At 39.2% G+C, this 7786-nt stretch overlaps 1 long non-coding RNA gene across 1 annotated transcript; it reads left to right on the top strand.

The window, feature by feature from the left end:
- Positions 1-749: 749 nt before the first annotated feature.
- LOC104605086 (uncharacterized) lies at positions 750-2076 on the top strand. Its single transcript, XR_736527.3, has 2 exons — positions 750-1735; positions 1872-2076. It is a non-coding gene; the product is annotated as an uncharacterized LOC104605086 (long non-coding RNA).
- Positions 2077-7786: the final 5710 nt, after the last annotated feature.

The raw sequence follows: 7786 nt of genomic DNA, 5'->3' as shown, positions 1-7786 counted from the left end.
TTCAGAAAGAGTACAAATACAAAAACAAGGTATCTATTTGTAATTTACCTTATGGGGGCGTTCTTTTTTTTTGGATTTTGAGAGGGGGGAAGTTGGTCAATGGGATTTTGGTTCTCATTGACCAAGAATCCCATGTTCTTTTTTTAGATTTATGTGGGGACCAGGGAAAGTTTATTTTCCTGGGTATCACTTACCCTCCTAGGTGGGTAAATAACTTTCCCACTTGGGCGGAAGTTTCCAACACATGAATGGGACAAAAATGCCCCTTTTAATAATGAATTTTTATGGTTAAAATGGTCATTTCTTGTTTTTTCTTGGGAAATAAAAGAATATGGGTAAATACACTTAATTGGGTAAGTGTTTCCCAATAAAAACTTACCCACGTAATTGCATTTACCTGAGTAACTTACCGAAAAGTGAACGGAGCCTAAAATATATTAAATTAAAAGAGCCATATAGACTTGGCAAAAAGTTGACCCAACCTGACTCAAAAAACAAGGTTGAGGTCTCATATCTTGCTAGCTGATTGAGAATGACCCGGACCCAAAAAATTCGGGTTGGGTCATGAATCAACCCACTTACCTAATTATCAAGTCTAATTGAGACTATTTATGTAAGGAAAATCTATGACAACGGAAAGACATGATAATGAAAAAGCTTTGACCAATTCCAATCCCAAGTGAATTTTGGTGAACACCTACATAATTGGTTTCTACTTTTGTAAGTTTTTCCGACATCATGGTCAAATCCATTTATTTATTTTTTTGATAAGTTCAAACTCATTTATTTACTATTAAAGCTTTTCACTCTTTAATGCTTAGGTTCAGTTTGGAAAGAGTACAAATACAAATATGTACAGTGCAAATACACACAAAATACAAAGTTTTGCACTTATACTCCTTCCAAACTGAGCCTTAGTATCATGTTTTTATCTTTTGGAGTTTTAAGGTTAATTTCTTTAAAATTTGGCATTTTTTTTTTATGTTTTTTCTTTATATTTTGAAATTTCAGTTATTTTAGGGTTGACCTGAAGGTCTACCTTAACTTGTGCATTTAGGATTAGGATCTAGCATTTGATGATCCATCGTGAAGCTTGACCCAACCCAAAATAAACATGAAAGTGTCTTGACCAATGTTTTCGAACCGTCGTTGACCCGGATGGTTGGACCATTCAGGTAAAAAACCGGTCACTTGAACGGTTCCGGTTTTACCCTGAACCGTCATCTAGTCCAAAACCGTTATAATGGTCAAAAAATCATTGACCTGGACGGTCGAACCGTCGACTCGTTTGACCCAGGCAACGACTAGTGGTTCGACATTTATATTTATTTTGATTTATTATTTTTTTAAATTAAAAAAAAAAAACAAAAAAGAAAATGACAAACCTATCCCAACTAAGCATTTGATGACTCCTCTAGTCCTCCCTGTAGGGTTTTGTTTTGCCAAAACCTAACATCTTCACAAGCTTCACCAAAGAAGATGACCATAGCACACCGACACCTACCTTCCCAAAGCCCGAAAAACCACCCGTCAGTGACCAAGATTTGCAGCGGCAACCGGTGAACACGGTGGAAGACTCTGTTTCCTTCGTTTCCGAACATCTCTGATCTCTTGAAACGAAAGGCATCTCTTGAAGGGAACGGCGGCGACCACTATGGACATCCAACCTCCGACGACCAATCTTAGCTGCGACTGCCGACGACCACTCTAGAAGGAGTACAACGGCGACTATAAGGTAAAAAACTTGCACGTGATTGTTTTTTTTTTTTCGTTTTTCTTTGATTTGATCATAATCTCTATGCATTAAGCAAAGCAGCCATAACTCATTCCCCTTTTTTATTTTTTTGCAATACTATGCTTTCTTGCATCAGGAACCACCATTTGCGCCAACGACCACTCCATTAGAGCAGAGAACCACTGCAAAATCACATCCCCTGTTTTCTAATATTGCTTTGTAGTTTAAATTGGTATATTACTGTATTTTTTAAAGCTTAAAGCCTTAAACTTTGGATTTATATCATGCCTCATGTTTTGTTCGTATGCCTGAATTGGTTAATCTTGTCATTTGGCTCTTTAGCTAGTTTTTTGAATGCTCAAGAACATAAAGTAGTTTTTTGAAGAAATTCATTCTCTCAGAAACTAGAAAGTTAGAATTGAAATTCATTCTCTTAATCTCTTAGAGTAGTTACTTTCAAAAAGACAAAAGTGTTGAAAACTTGAAATGCTCAATGTAGTTTTTTATTTCAATTTATTTTATTAATATATATATATATATATGTATACTTCAGACTGATTTCATTTGATTTGTTTGATAGTATATATTTCAGCATATTAAGACAAAAGTGTTGAATTGTTTAATAATGTATTTCAGCTTAATTTTTTTGTTGTTTCTCTGATTTCAATTTAATTTTTGGTAGTATATATAGTTCACCACTAGTATTTTTTCCTAGCATTTTTTCCTCCCAAGTGCTGCTCCAAACATTTGATATCTGTATGACTGAATTTTTCCTCGTACAAACTTGAGGAAAAATATTTGTATTTTTTTTGTAATGTTCTGTGTTTTTTTTCTGTATTTTTGGATTTTTTTTATATTTTTAGAATTTTATGTATTTTATTATTTTATATTTAGATATTTTTTTCATATAATGTTCTTTCCTTATATTTTTCTGTGTATTTTCTGTTTTTATTTAATTTTTATGATATTCTTGTTACATATAATTTTTTTGTTTTTTTAATTTATTTATGATATCACAGGTCGAACCGTTCGACTCGGATGGTTGCCAAACCAGAAAACGGCACCTAAAATGGTTCCCTTTCCGGATCTGTTTTTAAAACCTTGGTCTTGAGTCTTGACCCAGGTTGCCAGGTCTAGACCTGTACGATGCACAGGCTGTTCAAACGGGGCCTTGCAGTGACTGAAGCCGATCTCGTTAAAAGATGCTTCGTTTTAAATGTCCACGTCTAACAAGAGAATGATGAATGATCAGATTCAGTTTTAGAAATTGAATTGCGTGAGTGACATTGACATGTTCTATTCCCACTTGATTCGCTTTACCGATATAATTTCTAGTAGACAGGATTTTAAGTCCAGGTGATAGATAGGCTATCACCTGTTTCGTCAATCGGCTACATGAATACTGATAGCAAAAACAATCTCAAGGATTTAAAAGTAGCAATGAATACGTATACAATCACGGAACACTGTGAAGCACCCATATATATGGGATCCATATTCATTGACGTTGGAGTTGAGACGGACTTAGAATCATTTGGAATAAAAAAAAGGGTAAATTATAAAGACCCCTATACTATATGATAAAGATCATCTGTTTGTTTTGCAACAAAAACCCTCCTTAATCATCATGAAATAAAGACTTTCCTTGACCGTTAAGTCAGATGACAGAATGCATTAAATTATCAAAATACCTCACTAAATTTTTCTATCTTCTTTTTTTTTGGCCCTTTTTCTCTTAAAACCTATTTAACTTACTGTCCTTTCTTCTCTTCTTTTCCCCTCCCTCATCACCTCCTCTCTAATTCTTTCTTTCTCCCAACTCTTCGCTTCAAAAATTTACAAGTTAGTTCTGATTACCGCACAAATCAATCAACCCCATTTATAGGTTACCCGAGTACTTCTCCACTCGCCAACAACGTCAAGACAAAAGAGAAGGTCAGGGAAGATTTGCTGGTTCGGATTTGTAAAAAATCAGAGCAACAGTGGACTCGAACCCTTTTAGACTTTGGAGGAAAGAACTCTCAGCTTTGACTAAGTGATGCACAATGGAAACCCTCAAGTAAGGCAGCGTTCAAATGCCCCGGGTGCAGATTTTCATCCTATTTAGCCTACCAGCGGAGAAAACTAGCTAGTGATGACTTCTGCTGTATATTGTGCTAATTAATTACGTACTTGAACAAATGCCCTCGCGTATGAAAAATATGATCGGTTCCAAGGAAGAATCCGCCAATCCTTACATGATGAGAGATTTACTCCATTGAACACCTGGAAAGTTAGAGGCCTAACTAAGAGAACCAAAACAGTGATGATGGAAATAAGAGAACCAAAACACAAATGCACCCCGATGGTCGAGTATCAAACAACAACACAAATATGATCAAGAAAGCGCAAAATGAAGAAGAATTCCAGCTGCCGCCGTCACCACCATCACCACTGTGGACAGCAGCACCGTGATGAACAGTACCGCCTCCATTTTCGTCTCCACCGTGACCACCAGTATCATGATGCTGGGTAGCAGCTTCACCAAGATGTTCGACAATATCATGAAAGCCATCTCCTTCCGTTAGCATCATTGGCTCGTTTATCTTGGGTTTGGTCTGCTCTGGAAACTAATTGACGGATAGCGAGAACACCTCAGTTTGGGTTTGTTCTGAAATGGAACTCAGCCTCTGCATCAGAGAAAAAGGGAAAGGGAAAGAAGAGAAATCCGGGGAGAGAGAAAGAGAGAGAGGATTTCAGAAGTCCTGCCACTGCTATTTGTGTATCGTGAGGTTGAAGAAGATAAACAGTATTTTTCTCTTAAGGGTAGTATAGGAATTAAAAAATATTATAAGAAGATTTCAACGAAAGACTAACGGAAGGGGGTCTTTGTCTCAGGGTCATAATACATGAGGGTCTTTATTACAAAACAAAGTACAGGAGATCTTTGTTACAGACCCCATAGTACTGAGGAGGTCTTTGTAATTTGCCTATAAAAAATATTTTGCATCCTATATTTCTATTGGCATATACGAATACGTAAAGCATCGTTCAAGTAAATAATGATATATAAAAGACGCCACAAATTCAATAAACGAGTACCATTTGAAAACCATCTGAATCATCATCTGATGATGATAACGCGTGAGGATCGGTCATGTTATTAGTAGGATCAAATCAATTGAAGGATCAGTGCTGGACCTCTTTCTCACCTTTTACTATATGAGTCCTTATCGATGAAAGAGAACTTATACACCCCACTTTTTTCGTAAGAAAGTGTTCATTGTTCATTGGTTGAAGTGTAAGGACACTAGCAAGTAGTGATCAGAGATCAGATTTCGGATGGACACATGATGGATGACCTTGTCTAGTAGGCAATGCAAAACGTTCCGTCGGGTGGATAACTGGATACAGAGGCAGCTAATTCAGTTGAGGATTCTTTAAGGAGAGGGTGAAAGTATGGGTGTCAATTCGACTAGATTTGGTCCAATCCGGTCCAGTCCAATGTGAGCATTACAAATGGACCTGGTCCAATCCAATCCAATGAATATTTTGGATCGGTTCAAAGATTGTTCAAATTTCTGTTAATTTAAATTGGTTTCAACTCAAACCAGGTCCATTGATACCTATGTTCTAATCTTCTATCAATGGACCAGATATTGGCTCAATCCAATATAAATTCATTATGGACGGACCAGGGCCAATCCAATAAGCCATATTGGTCCTTCCAAATTCAATATGTCTTATTGGTCCGTCCAATCCATCCAAATGGATTTTGATTTGGACAAAGTCCAACCCAAAACCGGTCCATTGACACCCCTATGAACAGGGGTGGTTTGTACCGGGAGCTAGCATTGAGGACTAACTGAATGGGATAAATATATGTGCATATGAGGGGCTCTCTATGGGTCCAAGACGTCCCGGGTGGAAATAGGCAGATATCAAATTTTTGTTTTAAGGGATGCAAAGAAATTGAAACTCTAAAGGGGGTGTTAAAGAACCACTCAGGATTTCCTACTCACTTTTCCTACCCACTCTCTACCCGCTGTGAATTGGAGCCACACATCTCTATTATGAATTGAGAGATGTGTGACTCCGATTCACTATGGGTAGAGAGTGGGTAGGAAAAGTTAGTAGGAAATCTGGGCTCGTTAAGGAACATGGTTGGTTTTGTTTTTGAAAACTAAAACTGCCACATCAGCAAAATTATAGAAATATCTATCTATAATTTTTCCTTTCACCATCTATACAGGAATGAATTTCCGTAGATTTTCCACAAAAATCCAGCTCTTTTCCTCCTGATATCTCTCCCTCTCCAAGAACAATCTCACAAGTAAAACCGAATTCCCAAAATTGGATCAACGAGTAAAAAGAGACCTTAAATAAATACAAAATTAAGATATACGACCAGAAAATGCTTGTTGAAACCTCATAGCAGATTGATCACCCTACAAAACTGTGTTGGCCAAGACCTACAGTGACGAGAGAGTCTGTGTGAACCAATCTGATAGGCGTCTCATCTTTGTAGCAAGTTCTGCATTTCTTCCAAAGTAGGAATGAGCAATCAACAACATAATCGAAAAGTTATGCTTCATGGCATCCAAGCTACGGTACTAGTAATTGATGTTGTCTGATTTGAGGTGTTGCAGACCGAGGACACAATCAGATAAACCTGCCAACTGGACGAAGCCGCACACTAGGATTTGCAACCATGAGAGAAGGCCAAAGGCCCAAAGAGTTATTCCCCAGTTAGGTACTCTAACACTCAAGTTAGTTGGATAAAGGAGAACAGTTAGGCCGAGCAGAGGAGAACCGTGTTGGTCCAAGCATAGGAGATAGTGCAGAGGTATTCTCAAAGTGCTTCCAAAAAGTCCCTTACCTTGAGCAGAGGTTACCTATTTATAATTAGATCTTTGTGTTCTAAACAGATGAGGCTTTTGGGGTTGTTGGGAAGAAGTTGCTCACCGAGGTGTTCGGGATGTTCCCTCTTCCCTAGCGGAGTTAACTTCCTCGTCCGTATAGGACACTCCTTCTTGGTTGTGATTATCTATCAAGCGTGGTGCCAACATGGTCGGAGAGAGATGATGGTTGCGGAGGTTGCCATGTGGCATTCTGATCCAGTTCAACAATAACCCAAACACCTCTCCCAGTTCCGAAGTCGAGGAGTGTAGTGCTTGGCTGCGGTTAGGCGTGGAAGAGCGCTACAATCTTTGGTTGAGGAACTTAAAAAATTTTCTTCTTGGGTTGAGTGGTTCAGAACATGGTCGGTCCACTGGTTGAACCGGCCGGTTCAATACTCATGTCGTTTTCGAGACGAGTCAGCAGACACGTGCGAAATGTGGCATTGAATCGGCGCTATTGATCTGACTTAATATGGACCATTGACTAGCCCTATTAAAGAGGGGTGGCAAGCCATTTCACTTCGTCATTTATAAAGAGTCTGCTCCTTGGAGTTTAGAGAGAAATAGTCCTTGGTTGGTGCTTCAGGTATTTCGCGGTGTTATCTTTTTCATTTCTTCCAGTAATATGTCTTCGTCCTCCTCGTCTTCTTGTTCTTCCTCCTCGTCCTCTTCTTTTAGTTCATAGAGTAGTGAATCCGAGCCGAGTTCTCATCTCGAGGCTGCCACACTCGTGGTCCATGAGACTGACGCCCACGGGGCCAATGTTGACGGACTTGAGGGTGAGAATTTTGCGATGGAGGAGGCTGTAGCCTTTTGGGAGGCCGAGGTGGATGGTGCCAAACTGGAGATCGTGTCAGATGAAGGGCCCAACGCCCCTGTGTAGCTCAATAGCTGCTTTGCGTCTTCTCCTTACGTATTGACTCCTGGGGACTTGGCCCAAATCAGGGCCCTATATTGTATTCCCATGGAGTATGAGCTAAGGTCCCCGTGGCTACCTCGGCTCGGCCTAGTGAGCTTTGTGTCTATGAGCACAGCCTGATAGTCGGGTTGAGGTTTCCTTTGAGCGAGGGTATAGACGTTGTGCTGAAGTGGTACCACATCCAACCGGTTCAACTAATGTGGTGCAAGACCGAGCAATACTAGTCTGATCTGTGGGTTACACGGTCTTCCT

The sequence above is a fragment of the Nelumbo nucifera genome, chromosome 4, assembly GCF_055504915.1.
Source record: "Nelumbo nucifera cultivar China Antique chromosome 4, China Antique-T2T, whole genome shotgun sequence".
Lineage (NCBI taxonomy): Eukaryota > Viridiplantae > Streptophyta > Magnoliopsida > Proteales > Nelumbonaceae > Nelumbo > Nelumbo nucifera.
Note: the sequence above shows the minus strand (reverse complement) of the source record. Positions and strands in the feature narration are given on the sequence as shown.